The 15,031-nt window shown below is 47.0% G+C and overlaps 1 protein-coding gene across 1 annotated transcript in view; it reads left to right on the forward strand.

Annotated features, from left to right (window-relative positions):
- The window catches only part of FSTL1 (follistatin like 1), a 55,675-nt gene that overhangs the window by 1,077 nt on the left and 39,567 nt on the right, over window positions 1-15,031 (forward strand). The gene's annotated exons all lie outside the window — the stretch shown is intronic.

Here is a 15,031-nt window from a genome sequence, read left to right on the forward strand (position 1 = left end):
AACCAAATATTGTTTATCTCTCCTTAAGTAAAGCTCTTTGGTGAGCTCCCCACGAACGCTAGCCTCTTGCTAGAGAGAGGAGCAATGCAAGTAGCGTATAGCGCAGGAGAGACGCAGCGGTTGTGAGTGGACGCTGTTGAAGTAGCCCTGGTCGCAGCAAGCGTGAAACCTGAGCTGTAGTAGAGACTAGCATTTCGCATCTGCATATACACGAGAATACTGTAATGCACTTTCTTCTCAAGGCATGACATGCTTGCGCGGTCAGCATTTCCACGCAGTCCCTCCAACGCTGTCCTAAAAAAGCCAGAATGGCTTTATCCATTTTCTTAGGAGCCCTAAAAAAAAAAAAAAACCCTTAACGAATTCCAGTCAACGCACAGAGAAACCTCTGTAAGAAGGAAGTGCACAGTAATGTGTTCATAAGATTAATAATAGCACCTAAATAATAATGGCAGTTGTCTGAATAAAACCTCTTGGAGTCAGTAACCAGCAGGAATGCAGTAAAGATGTGTTTGGCCATTGGTTTCTGATTTGGTGCCACTCGCGTTATGTTGACTCAGACAAATTGTGAAATTTTGCTTTTTGCCTGGCTTAGTCTAATTTGGAGTACCTTGGTTGGCTGCCCAAATATAAGTACTGTAATGTGTCTATGCCTTGTGTCCTCATCTGTGAAGTGAAAGTAAGAGAAACGTAAAGCCGTTACGTTCAAAACTTGCTTTTAAAGGCCAGTTCCTGCTTGAGTGGATAAATGAATGATTTGACTGTTTTCCGAGGTAATTGTCCAGGTGTCAAACCAGTGAATGTTTTGGTTCGATTCCAGTCTCAGTTCAGCAAAACTTGAGAGTGATGACTGAGGTTTGGTTCTGGTTTGGGGGGAAAAGTGACACCTCAAGCACATTTTCTCTTGGGGTTCACTTTAATTTCTTGTTGCTGGTGACTGCTTGGTACTGAACATCAGTCCGCTTCTAGGTCCTACCATCTGGAATATCTGGGCCTTTTTTGTTTTCCAGGGGGTGGGCTGTGCTTGAAGGTGAGCTGTGTCAAATTCGGAGACTGCCCTGAAGGTTGTCCCCTTCTAAATGTCCCCTTTTATTACCACTGTGCTACATCACTGACGCTCAGTAAGACTAGTATAGAGTGGGTTTCCCTTTTCTAGGTTTCTGGAAGTGATAACTTCTCTATTTCTTCTCTTTCTGCTGCAGTCGATGCTTAGTACCTTTCAGCTCATTCAGAATATTAATGCTGAGCCGTAAGCTGCTAGTACATCTGTAGGCGAAACTATATCTGAACTGGGTTGGGTTTTTGTACAACTCTCACTTCTGTAATATTGTTAGGTGCATAATTAGAGTCTGTATAGAAAGAAAGAAAGAAATTGCTTCGGTAAATGTTCCTGGCATGATTTTATGCAGACTGGAAAATCTGAGACGTGCCAAAGCTTGGGAGCTTTTCTTGGCCCAGTTCAGTAATAGTCGCAAGAGCAATAGACGGTGAACTCTCCTCCTCGGATGGAAGCCAGCCCCGAGCTTCAGACAGTGCTTTTTATCTCTCCCTTCCTGGATCAGCCTCTCAATGAGGAGGCTGTTTGCTAGGATTAGCAGGGATGCTGCGGAGGTGAAGGTGCTTGTGTTCCCAGCTGATGTTTCTCTAGGCAGAGGGAAAGATTTTGGGAAGCATCCATCCCTGTTGAGGAAAGGGAGAGGCACAAAATGTCTGATGAACGTATTAAAAGTTAATCCGTAGGCCTGTGACTTGATCAGTTGTACTTATCCTGGTGGAGCAGATAGCTGCTTAACACGGGAAAGGAATCTGGTCCCTCTGACTGTATCGATGAGATCTGAAGGGCAGTTTGCACGGAAAAGTTTTACCGGTTGTACCGCTATAATTAGACCAGTATCATTATATGTCCCATCAGGATACTTGTTTCAGAACAAGAGTGAGATTTTTTTTTTCCCCCTCAATTTTTGGCTTAAACCTGCTTCAGAATCATCAAGAAAAACTTATTTGAAAGAACAGCAGATGTTAACAAAGAGAGTGATGCCAGCATAGCTGTACTGGGGCAGGCTGTGGGCAGATGTCCGTTTTCCTGAATTCAGCTTTGCCAAGAGGGGAGGTCAATGTCCCCAACCTGCCCTCAACTCTTCGTCATCCATTCCGCGTAATCCCTGAGCCCCAAAGCTGTTCTCTTAAACTGTCTTTAACCCATTTCAGGCTAATTGAGCCTGCCTTTGGGAAGAGTTACGTAAACGGTTTCAGCTGACTTGTCTCGTTTTGAGTAAAAAGGGCGAGAGGGCCGCTCTTGCGAGGAGATCTACTGACAGATCTGAGGGGGGCTCTGACCCCCAAGCAACAAGGTGGTGACAAGCATCTGGAGACAAACTGATAACCTTTTCTCATGGTACAGTGTTTGCAATGTGTGCATCTGTGGAAACCTTGGGATTCATCTTTCCATCCCTCCCTCTTCTTCCCTCAGTATAACTTCTGTGTGTGAAAAGCTGGAAGAGAGGGGGAAAAAGAGAAGATGAAAAAGCCTTAGGCCAGGTTCTGTTTGCTTAACTCACGTGAGCGCTTTCTCTCAGTCCGACTTGACTGCTTTTGCCCAGAAAGATGACAAGACCTGATCCCTTCAAGGTCATGTGCTTCCTCTGCCAACCTAGCAGTTTTCCAGCAGAGTGCTCTTGGGACCCAGGGGAGATGAAGCTGAGAATCCGACTGGTCTTTATAAAGGCTGGTATACTTCTCCCTCCTTCCAAGCTTTAGTTTCAGGCTGTTTACAGATTCTGGCCAGCGTCCTCAGCTTGGTTGGCTTAAACTTTTTCCTGCCTTTTTGCAACCATGAAGGCAAGAACTGCTATCTTAATAAGTGAAAGTTGACATCCTGATGTAATTGCATAGCTCTAGGATAAGGCTGGAATGTGGCCCCGCAGTCTTCAATTTTAAGAAGGATCCATTCACATTGAAACTTAATGGTAGAGACTTTGTGGGCTAGTTCAGTCCTCCTCACGTTGATGTTTTGTCCATGGTAGCGGGGAAAAAAAAAAGGATGCTATGGTGCCTGTCGCTTGGGTAGCTCAGACCATTTTTAAGGTGCACTAGCTTTGTGCATTCATGTAAAATCCAGTCGTTTAACGTAACGCACGAATGTAATAAAATAGCAGCTTCCTATGTCTAGCCTTGCTGACACAGCTTCAGTCTTTGGTGAAAGCAAAAACTACTGTCATTGTTCCCTGGGAGCTGATTTTGAACTGATGCACATCTTCCTCCCTGGAATCCTGCCCTTGGGTGTCAGGCCAGGCATTGCTGGAATCGCATATCAAGGCGATAAGCACATTTTAAATGAAGGAGGCAGGAAAATGCCATTCTGTCCCCTGCGCTGTGCTATGGGCAGTCCAAGGGCTGAGGGACAAAACGGGGAGCTCTGCCTGAGGCACCTTGCACTGTGCTAAAATCACTGGCCAACCTCCCTGTGCACGAGGGTTTAAACCACTCCCCTGGCTGTTTTGAAGGGACCATAACCTCTGAGCAGCAGTTTGGCCGCAGAGGTGCGTGGTGCAAGCTCCGAAATGAAAGCGGCATCATGTAATGGATAGGTGTGTGTGACACCCTAATGCTACTTCTCAGATGGAGCCGCTGTTTACTATCGGGTCTGAGCCACTTTGTGCAAATTCACCGTAGCTGAATGAATGCCTTTAACTGCCAGGGTACGCATGTTTTTTGTGGGTAACTGATGGAGGGAGGGGGTGCCTCCTCCTTCCAGCATAGGAGGAGAGGACTGGCTGAAAGGCTTACGTTGCCTGTTGCATTTTCCAGCTGCTTACCCATCAGGAGGCACTGGGGCACCTTTGGTCTGCCTTGCGCGGTGTTACAGGAGCGGAGGAATGCTGCTCTTTGTACTGAGGAGTTTGTCACAAATTTCAGCCAGATGCGTCTTTGCAGGCCTCTGAGACTCCGATTAACCAGACTCTGTTTTGACTGCATATCCTGTGAGCTAGAGGAGATTGGTTCCCCGAAATGCTGCATTTAGCTAGGTTGGATCCACCTTCATGGAGGTGTTGGCTAAAAAGGCTTCTGCTGTAGTGTGGTGTCTGAGCTGATCTGTGAATGACCAGCACCTCTTTGGAGAGATCAACCCCTCAGAGCAGCATCTGAGTTTAGCGGAAGAAAAGATCAGACAGCTCTTAATGCTGTGAAGTGTCGTTCCTTCCAGAGCTGGGTCTGGGTGCAAATGTTGGGATCCGTATCTTGACTTTGCCAGAGATTGTAGATTTTGCCACAGCTAGTGTATTCGTGTCAGATGTGAACTGGTTGGAGCAGGAGCTTATTTGCACTTGCACCATGGGGCCCTGATTACAGTTCTTAGGCATTGTTGAAATAAATAAGCAAATGCCAGATAAACAGGCCCAGAGGCTTGAGTGCTGTTTTAAAGGACAGAAAAAAATGAAGCATGAGCAGGGACTGCATGGCATTTTCTAACTACTTGCTTTCAAATGTGCTCCAGTTGTGATCAAAACGTATTCTTCACAACTGCGTGCTGGGTTGAAGACATCAGCTACCAGTAACTAGTGAGTACGTTCCTTCTCTGTCATACAAAGTAGCTGTGCAGAAATGAAGTTCCTATTAAATCTTACTTCTGCTCTATGCCTGAGCACCCTCACTTACTACGCTGTATAACTGGATTTTAACATTGGGCCTGCAGTTGCTTGGGATGGTGGAGAGATCTATGTTGCCAATGAGAGATGATGAAGAAAAGCAAGCTCATACGTCAATCTACATATATGGACTTTCATGCGATATCTGTGCCTTCTTTGGAAAACTTCAAGGGGTCCACAAGTTGGAAACGATTTGGAGGCCCCTCTTGGGTGTTTGGAAAGAACAAGGAGTTTGGGTTGGATGATCAGGGGAGGATTTGGTATCTTATTAGCTCAGCTGTAGGTGGATCCCACTTTCCCACTGTTTGACAGCTAAGCAAATATTTTGGCAGAAGAAACTAAACATTACTTGAAGACCGAAATCTGTTTTTTGTCTCACTGTGGGAAGGGAACTAGTTTTCCGGTGCTTCTGAGAAAATACCAAATGCACCAGGGAAACCAGGAGATAGAGACGAAAGACTTGTTGGAACCCATCTCATTCCTATGGACGCTGCAGGATGGTTCCCTATATCGACTTTACCTTGGCTGCACCTGGTCAACTGCTGTCCCAAACATGGACCTCTAACCACTTTCTCTAAACACCATTATACTACGTAAGGGTCCCTTTAATAGCCAGCTTTCCTTGTTGTTCCTTCTTCTTTATCCTTTCCTTTTTTTCATTCTGCGACTCTTAAGCTACACAGCAGTAAAACTGTAAGCATATGAAATTGGGTTTCTCTCTTGATTATATCTCTGTAGAGAGCCTCGCAACGTGAGGAGCAGTGAACCAAATTGAGGGAACAGATGAAAATACTGAGGGAGAGCAGCTGGGTTTCAGTAGTAGGAAGAGAGGTTTGGCACATCTTCTGTTCCAAGCCAGGACAGCACTGGGCTTGGAAGAGCTGGACTGAGCTGGACAGCTGTTGGTCATCCACTCTTGGTTGTCCCTAGCCAGCAGCAGACAGTACGAGTTCCTCCTGACCCCTGCTCCTGGTTCAGCGACCTTAGACCAGGTGAAGAGCCCTTGGGAATATGGATGCTGGAGGAGCCTTCCATGATTATTTCTTAATTAACTTTTCCCCAGAATTAAAGTTTTCAAGAAATAATGGTAGCTTCAAAGATTATGTATAGCCAGAAACCACTTCTTTGTTTCTTTACCTGTGAGGAGACCCAGGGAGGTAGTAGAACGACTTGCTGTGGAAGGACCTGTGGCAGGTCTAGCCTAACATTGTCTTCTCAAGTCTTTCAGGTTGCGGCTGGGGGGGAAAGAAGAGGGGCTTAAAATCTTGAATGAGAGGGAAGCGTGAGGAGAGTGACAGACATGAGCTAGAATGGGCTAGCAAAGGTGTCTGCCTCCGATGGTGGGATGCACTGGTGCATCTTGGCCAGTGCAGGTGCCTGCAGTCCTGCAGCCTCAGAAGCAGGTGTTGCCTTTTGGCCTTCTGAAATGCTGCCGCTGGCCGCTGCTGCGTTGTCGCCTCACAGCCAGCGTACGGCATTGCGGGACTGAGTGCTTGGGGCAGAACAAGTAGTTTCTGTCCGTCCACCAGGACAGAGACAAACGAGGGGGAATTTGGCAGGAGCTGGCAAGTTACCAGGTTAGCCTTCAGTGGCATGTTGTCCAGGGATGGTGTTGCTGTTTTCTGGATGATGAATTTATCTGGAGCAGAGCGCCTGTGAGGCCTCTCCATGTTGTAGCAGCCCCTGCCATTTAAACGCTGGTAATTGTAGCCTGAAGCCAAGAGCTTTCCTTCTGCATGACGTAACTCTTTGCATATGTACTTTTTGCTGCTCTGGGACTTTCTTCTCCTCCTGTGTTCTGGCCACTTTTTCATGTTTATGTTTGAGGAAACTCAAGTATGAGGGGTTGGAATTACTGTCTCGTTTCCTGTATGTAGGCGGAAGAGATTTCCTCGGGGAATTCTTGCTATGTCTGGATCTTATAGTTGTCTGGGTGAGTAAAGTTCCTCAGGGAAAGCTGGAAAGGTCATGACCCAGCTCCAGGCTGGAGCACGCTCCTGCAAACCTGAGCCTTTGGAAGATTAAGGTGACAAGAGAACAAACGTTCACCTCCGAGGCATTGGTTTGAACTTGGTGGAAAAGTCAAGACATTCCCATGGGAGGACAGCTTGTTTGGTCCATGGGACGTGAGCTGTGGGGTATTCCAGCCCTGAGGAACTATGGAGGATGAGTAATAACAGCTTAATCTCCTCCAGTTGGTGCCCCCTTTCTTCAGTTCCCCTGAGGACAGCAGAGAAGTCAAATTGCAACAGGGACTCCATTTCTCATGTAGCTCCAATATGTTTACCTCACGCTTGAGGCTCAGGTCCCATGACAGAGGATGATGGCATAGTGATCAGGGAAGGGAGTACCTTTTCCCCCCCCCCCCCCTCCTCCTTTTAACTGCCTGAGTTGTACTTGGTCCGCAGATAAAGAGCAAGCCTTGGTGTCTGTGCTTGGTAACGTGCTGTTACCTGCTGTTCGAAACTGAGCTTTGTTTGACCAGTAACGTGGCTGCCTGGCATGGTCCTTCCCGCGAGCAGGGTTGCGGAGGCAGCGCGTTGTCTTCTGCAAGGAGCGTTCCCGCATTCGCCCTGCTGCAGAGTCAGGGCAGCAGCACGGCAGGCAGCAAAGCATCCACCTTTGGAAGAACGGACCGTTTTCCTTTGCGAGGCATTGCGGTCGGGCCCGAGATTAGTAGCTGCTTGACGAACTGGAGCCATTAGCGGCTTGTCAAATCCTGTTTTATGTATCCCTGCTAAATGATGTCCCCTCTCTGCTCTGTGGAAAGAGGATACTGCGGTCTGTTGTAGCTCAGAGTCAGTAAGTTTATCTTGATGGGCCTCATACGTGAACAGGTAGACCGTTATTCTCTTTTCATTCAGTCCTAGCAGACCTAGTTATGTCCCTGTGTTCACCTATAGTGAGTCCCTCCCCGGTGGTGTTACCTCCACCTTGTACACGTAGCAGGTTTATGTGGCCCCTCAGCTCCTCCCTTAGCCCAGCTCTTTTAATCTCCTCATAGCTCCCTTCCTCCTATCCGAGCAGAGTATTTTTCCTTGGTTGCCTAAAGAAACAGAGCTTTATGTCATCTTACTCTCTGTTTGTTGGTACCTTTGAACCTCCCCAAATAACTTTTAAACCCAACAGCCAATTTCAGCCATGTTTAGCGAATGATATTAAGTCCCCACAAGATACTAAGTCCCTCTAAGTTTTGCAAAAATAGTCACTCTGCTACTGTAGAAAGACCACCTTACTCAACCCTTTTATGGAATAACTTGCCAGTATCTTAAAGTGATAGAAAGTACCAGCAAACCAGAGCTGGGGCTGGGGAGGAGAGAGCAGCAGAATTTGCAGTCGGTGCAGATTATTTATTTCGGATCCTCCTGGACCGTTGTTGAATCTTGCTGTGCTCTATGAACAGTGCAGAAGTGCATGGTGTCAGTGCAGTGGCTAGGCCACTCCTGGCTGTGTGCCTGTGAAAACCTAACGAGAGGGGAGAACAGCTGAGTGTAAAAGTGTCCTCACAAATCACTGCCACGCTGTTGCAGTGCAGCAGCATGCCTCCAAGCACTCGCGTGAGTTAGGCTGTCCGGCAGCAGACGCAAGGTCAGCAGCAAAGCAATATTAAACAGAGACAACTTTTTTTCAGGTTTATGTTTGTTTGCTGTTTTTTTTTTTTTGTTTTGTTTTTCTTGGGAGGGGAAAGGTAGGAAAGGGGCCTCTGAGTATGTCTAGTTCAAGCAGCTTCAGAGTCTGCAGTCACCAAGAAAATGCAAACAGGCTCTTCTCTCCAGATCTGTTTGTTCTAGCTCTTAGTCATCACTCTGCCCTGATTTGTATGTAGGCTTTGGGCAAGGCACTTCATTCCTCTGAGCTGCAGCGTTGGCATCTGCAAAACTGGGATAACAACTGTGCTGTGCCTCGCAGAAGGCTTTATGAGACTGAATGCATCCCTGCTAGGAGAAGTTTAAAAGCTCTTGTGTGGAAGGGGCAGCAGACACTGCAGAGCGTTATTATCCTTGTCAGCAGCAATTAAAATAATAGTGAGGAAGATGGAGATAACATTTGGACCAGAATTGCTATATGATTGAGTAATTTATTGGCAGGTAATAAAGATGTACAGAAAGGAAAATGCTGGTATAACCTACATTTAGGATGGGAGCCAATTGTCCCCAGATGGGAAGGAGGAGATGTTTGAATGTTTGTAGTGGAGCCAGAGATGGAGGGAGGACACGGGGTGGGAGAGCTGGTGTGTCACACAGTGAGGATTGCGTTTCCGGAGCGTACTTGCTGTTTGAGGGGAGCAGCAAGCATCTCTCCTGTGGCTGGGAGCTTGGAGAAAACGAGTGGGAGATGTGCCATAAGGGGAGCACTTGATGGTATGGTAATGCAGGTTCTCCGATTAGTTGCATGTTGTTGTTAAGCAGAGGATCTCGCACGGGGCATGGTCACTTGTGTCCCCTGACAGGTCTATCAAAGATTGACAAGGAAAAGAAGATGCGTTAGCTATTTCCATGGGTTGCCATGGTAACTAATGGAAATTACTCCCCCCCCCCCCAATCATATGAAGATGTTTGTTAGAACAACTAGGAAACACTTCTCTCCTTTTTTTCCCCAGCATTTTAACTGCTGACTTCTGGTCTTAAAAATACATGGTTATCAGTGCTTTTCTAGGGAGGTTATGCAGAGCTTTTGAGTGGTGCCAATTATGCACTGGAGAAGAGTATCCACAGTAGGCAGCTGCTGGGCAGTTGTTTAAGGTGTCATCTCACCCTGAGACCTTTCTTTGGCAAGTGCTTGTGTGAACGCTTTCTCACCAGCAGGCCAAAAAGTAGGTGCACAAAATCACGGGTGATCTGAGTACCGTCTCCCGTATAAATTGTAAGTGGATGATTATCTACGCTGAAAAAGTCCAAGCTGGACGAAATAACGGAAATAATGATGTCAACATATCACCCAGTGAGTTGTCAGACTTGCTGGCATAGTGACAGTAAGGAGCTTTGAGCATTGCAGATTAGAGATGTGGGTGAAACGGAAGGTATTATTATTACTATTTCATGCAAACAACAGCGTGTCTTGTCACTGAAAATATGGCTGTCTACCACTGCTACTGACAATAAAGGGAGCAATTTTCCCAGTAGATTAGTAGATGGTGAGGCCAGAAGGGGCTGTTGTGCTTTACTTTTTTGCCCCCTTGCATAATACAGCCCATATATCCAGCTTTTGGATTAATTCCATTTGCGCTGGACTCTAAAGCGTGCCTTAAAAAAACATCTAATCTTGATTAAGTAATTGCCACAAATGGAAAATACCACTGCGTTTGGTATGTTGTTGCGGTGGTTAATTGCCCTTGTGCTGTTACACCTCATTTCTAGCTTACATTTGTCTAATCTTGATCTACAGATGTTCAATCTTGTGTTTAATCTGCTAGGCAGAAGAGGTCTTTAGTACCTTAGATCTATTCCCCACCCTTGTAACTGTGGTATGTGATCAGGCCAGCCCCCAAGCCTTGTGTCTGGCGAACTAAACAGTGTGAGCTCCTCAAGTCATCCCCTGGGAAGGCATGTTTCCTAGTCACTTACTCATTATGGGGGCTCTTCTTTGAAACCCGTTTAATTCATTACAGGGTTTTATATACTCCCTATGTTGCTTCTCCCTGAGATGCAAGGAGGAAAAAAGGCTGAATTTGCCATTGCCTGGGCTAAGGAGCTGCGATCCCCTTTCCCTTAGCATTCCCTGTGAGGCGCACGCTCCTTGCCACGCGGTGGAAGGGCAGCTCCAGGCGCTGTTATTGGGGCTCCATCCAGCCTTGGGCAATGTGAATTGTAAAAAGAAGAAAGCGGGAAAACAGAAGGAACCCTAATTTAAAATATTAGGGAGATCACAAACGTTAACCCATACAAAAGCAGGAATTGTAAACGGTGCTGTTTTCATAATGACAATCTTGCCCACAGTACACAGATGTACTGTAATGGTTACCAGTTACAGCCTTGATTTGGGATATGCTATGATACGTGCATAAGTGAAAGCTTGTTATTAAAGACTGGGACTATTTATAGGCTTCTCTACTCTTTTTAGACCCTGTACATGAGATTTGACTGGGGTAGGGGGTGTGCCTGCTCATCTCAACTCATGGGATAGATGAAGGGCCGTATCACAACACTGCAGTCAGGTGGAGTATACCATCTAGCAGCTGTTTTATGAGTTGAACCCTGCCAGGAGTCATACGCTTCACGGTCAGTGCCCTGAGCGTGGGCTCTGCAGTTGCAGGACCCTTTGCACCGGCCTGTGGGCTCTCAGGCACGGGCACTTTAGCAAGGAAGTGTGTAGTCTCTCGCCTGCCTGTGCTCACACACCCAAGCAGAAGAGTTTGTCAAGCTGGGGCCTGAGAGTTGTTAAAGGCTGTGTTATTGACATGGATGAGCATGTCTTCATGCAAGCAAACAGTGCACTCTGAAGTCCCATGTGAACACCAGCACGTATTGTTGTTTCTCAAATGAGCGTTCCATTTCTCACAGCAGAGATTGGTGGATAACGTGGACTTTGCTGGGAGGAATTCTCACTGAGGAGGCGGTGGGGTATATTTAGGTGTAACTTGGTTATTTTACATGCAGGCATCGATCAGCTCTGGGATAGAGGTAGCAGAAAGAGCAGGCAGGATGCTTCCCCTCTAGAAAAGTCAAGCTATTACCACCAGTAAGTCTGACTCGAATTGGATACAGTTAGAGAGATGAAGGCAGAGCCAGCTTTCTTGCAGTTCACTCCACCCTTCTCTCAAAAGATCCGTTTCTAACCAAGTAATAATACAGGAATTTCTTCCAAGACGAAATCTTGCTTACATGCTATCTCAAGGGCATAGACTCTGTTCTGAGATGTGTTTGTACAAGGCTTGACACAAACTGAGCTGGATCTTGACTTGGCCCTTGGGAAATTTCTATACTGAATATGTGTAATAAAGGTTCAGAGGTTATTAAGAATACCCCTTTCTTGTTTTTCTTTTCATTTCCAGCTTTGTCTCTAAATATGGGTGCTTGGGGTTTTTTTTTTGGCTTTCAGAGCAAGTAGAAAGGTCTGTGCATTTCTCGTTCTCTGGTGCATTTCACATCTTGGGAGAACCAGGTGGGCTAGGATGAACGTTCTTCCTTTCATAGCTTTCGGGCATCTTTCTGCAAGGCAGCGATAAGTGAGCAGTAGAGGAAGTCAAGTAAAGAAGGCTCATGGATTTTTTTTTTGGCACAAGCTTTTTGGAAGTCTTTTTTTCCTTTCCTTTTTTTCTTTGTTGTTGGTCAGAGGTGAGAAGGGATGATTCCCTTCTCTGAGGCAATGTTTTCATTATAAATTCTACCTTGAGCTCAAAACCCATTTTTTTTTAATAAAAGTCTAGCAAAAAGCAACAAAGTCCTGTGTTTGTCAGGGCTGTGATTTTTAAAATTGCATCCAAATATTCTTGTAATGTACATCTAAAGGAACGCTTTCTCAGTGGGTGTAAGCCAATCTAGCTGTGAGCTGCTATGGAAAAGGATAAACGCCTTCTGCACCTCTCTCCCACTCATGGCTTCATGTTCACTCCTCTTCCTCCTCTGTATTGGCTCTGGTTCTTGTGCTGCTACACAACTGAAAATTAACTTTATCTGAAAAAATAATTGACAAAAGAAAAATGTAGCTTTTTTTTTTTTTTTGGTCCTTGCACAGCCCTAAGAGAGCTGATGTGGGAAAACAGCATAGGGAGGAGGAAGGGCAGAACCACTTCTGCAGTGGTGGCTGAAGACCATCTCAGGTTGTGAGGCTGAACCATAAGGCAGCAATCTGGGAGCCCCAAGGCTCACAGCACAGTTTCAAGCTCTGCTGCTTGGCCACCTGCGTGGACCTGGGCAGTTCACCTCTCCCTTCCCCTCAGTGGGGCTGAGACGCTGAACTCACCAAGGCCACCAAGGGCTTGGAGACCACTGGAGGCAATGTATTCTCTGGGATCTGGCTGTGGTCAAATGCACTGGAGGTGAACTAGAAAAAGAAGCGCCTCCTGCTCTGCCACTAGCCCATGCCCTGCTGCTGACCAGCTCCTCCATGACAGAGGCCCCTTTGACTGCTATTTTTCTTTGAAATACAAGAGCATTAACTCTTTCTCAGTGAAGCTGTTGTCTGTCCCGATTATTCTCCTCATGCAAAATGTGTGTAAGAATACAGGCAGTGAATAGCCTGACGTGAAGAAAGTGACTTAGCTGGCTGAATCCCAGCAAACGTGAGAAACTTGAGAAGAGTGTCCCTTTTCCCTGTGAACTTGTGCAAGCTGAACATGGAGTGGGAATGCTTGGCTACCCACCTCCTCCCTGCCCTCGGTCTGTCTCAGCTTCCCACTGTGGTCCCGGCTCCCTGGGGAGAGGTTAGCTGGAGTCTAGACAGTCTGCGCCGAGCCCCGCATTCCTCAGAGCAAAGCACGCTGCTCAGCCCTCCAAATGCCCTTCCCTTTCTCCCCCCCCCCCCGCCAGACGGGTGAAACGGAAACGCTGCTGATGTTCTCTGGAGGCGCCAGGGATGGAGGGGGGGGGAGGGGTTGCTGTTAGCTCCCCTAACTAGCAGAACAGAGGGAGCGGTCCTTCGCTCCAGTCAGGTTAGGCCTCTGTGGGGCTTGTTGCAGCTTCTGAGGTAAGCTTGGGAGGTGGTGCTGTCTCTGCAGGAGAAGGCTGAGGCAATAGCTTACGTTGCGCAGGCTGGAGAAGGGGAGGAGTGTGCTTGCTTTTTTGGTTTGGACCAATGTGAAAGCGGATGTGCTGAGGTGGTGGCTCCAGGGTGGGGTGGCACATCAGCTCCCATCTGAGGCATCACGCAAGGCTGCGAGGCTGAGCTTGCGTGACTCGGGGCATCCCTGCCCACCTCTACCTTATCCTGTCCGTTGTATTCTCTGCAAAGTTCAGAGCTCTGCAGTGGACTTTTGGGCTGCCTCTTTCCTCTTTTGTTTTAGATAGCAGGTGTCCCCACACACAAAGTACCACAAGTCCCAAGTTGGATCCCTTCTGCCACTGTCCCATCCAGCATCACTGTGTGTTTCTAAGAGCTTGTTGAAAGCTTTAGGATGTCTGGGGGAGAAGTAACTCTATTTGCATCATTGTTTTTCATGGGGTTCAACTTCTAAAAGTCAGGCACACCATGTACTGCTGGCTGCTGTCCCAACGTTGGTGTAGTCTGATCCTTCTGCAACTGCATAGTTTCCAAGAGGGAAGGGGAAAAACTACAATGTCTTGGCTCAGGTGCAGCTTCAAAACTCAGATAAGATGAAGAAATACAGTAAATTCCACCCATGGAGCATGTGGAGGTAAAGCATGTATCTCACGGGGTGTTGCTTAGTGTGTTTGATGACATGAGAAGGGGAAGAAATGACAAGGTTTAATGGGACATTGATGAGACTGAAGGAACAGGTTCCGTCTGGCAGAACTGTGCCAACATCCCGGTATTATAGGGGATGTAAGGCTCAAAGTCAACAGTTGCGTTTTGCTGTAACAAAGGACTTGGATTTACTTAGAGTGGAGGATTAAAATCAGGCAGCCAAAGCGGCTGCTGACCATGGCCATCTGCCCAGCCCTTTGATAGGAATTGCCATCATGCAGCAGGGATGACTGGACAGGTCACCAAGTGTGTCATCGGTCATTCTGGCTTACAGCATAACATGCATTGACAAACTATTTGGGCTAGGTTGCTGTGATGGATGAAGCTGCGACACGTCAGGAACTGCTTCCCAACCTGTTTTGACTGTCCTTGGCGTAGAGAGAGCCTCCTTTCTTTGAGGGGAGGAGCAAACAGCCACCAGCAGCATTCCTTCTAGATATACCTGATTTTAATCTGTCACTGCATTCATCAGTCCGAAGCCTGTGCATGACACTGCTGACGGCAGTGTTAAAGGCTTCTCTTATAAATGATCACTGCTGGGACTAATCTGTATTTATGTGTATGTGTCACAGAGTTGAGGGTACCAAGTGCAGGAGCAAGTAATACCTGCCTGGGTAAGGATTTGATGGTTCATGCGGTAGGTGAGAATCACAGTCAAGTCACCCATGAGCAAAAATGGCTTTACCTATCAGCACAGCTGTTGTAGCCGCTTTTGCAGTACAAGATAGTACAAGATATTTAGCCTCTCTTTGGAAAGGGTAGTTTTCTTCAGGCTCAGCCCTCTGAAATGACTCAGGTCTGGTAAGTGCTAGAGCTGGCACAAGGGTGGGGGGCCTGGAAAAGAGGGACGTGCATCCAGCAGCTAGACTGGCGTAGGCTAACATAAACCTGCAGACTTGGCACGTGAAAGATGAGATGTTGTGAATTCCAGTAAATCTTTCTCCTTGCAGGCTAAGATTATTTACATTATCTTGCTTTTGCCATAGGTGCACGCATAGTTCCTTCTGCTCGTTGGGATAGCT

This window comes from Struthio camelus, chromosome 1, assembly GCF_040807025.1.
Source record: "Struthio camelus isolate bStrCam1 chromosome 1, bStrCam1.hap1, whole genome shotgun sequence".
Lineage (NCBI taxonomy): Eukaryota > Metazoa > Chordata > Aves > Struthioniformes > Struthionidae > Struthio > Struthio camelus.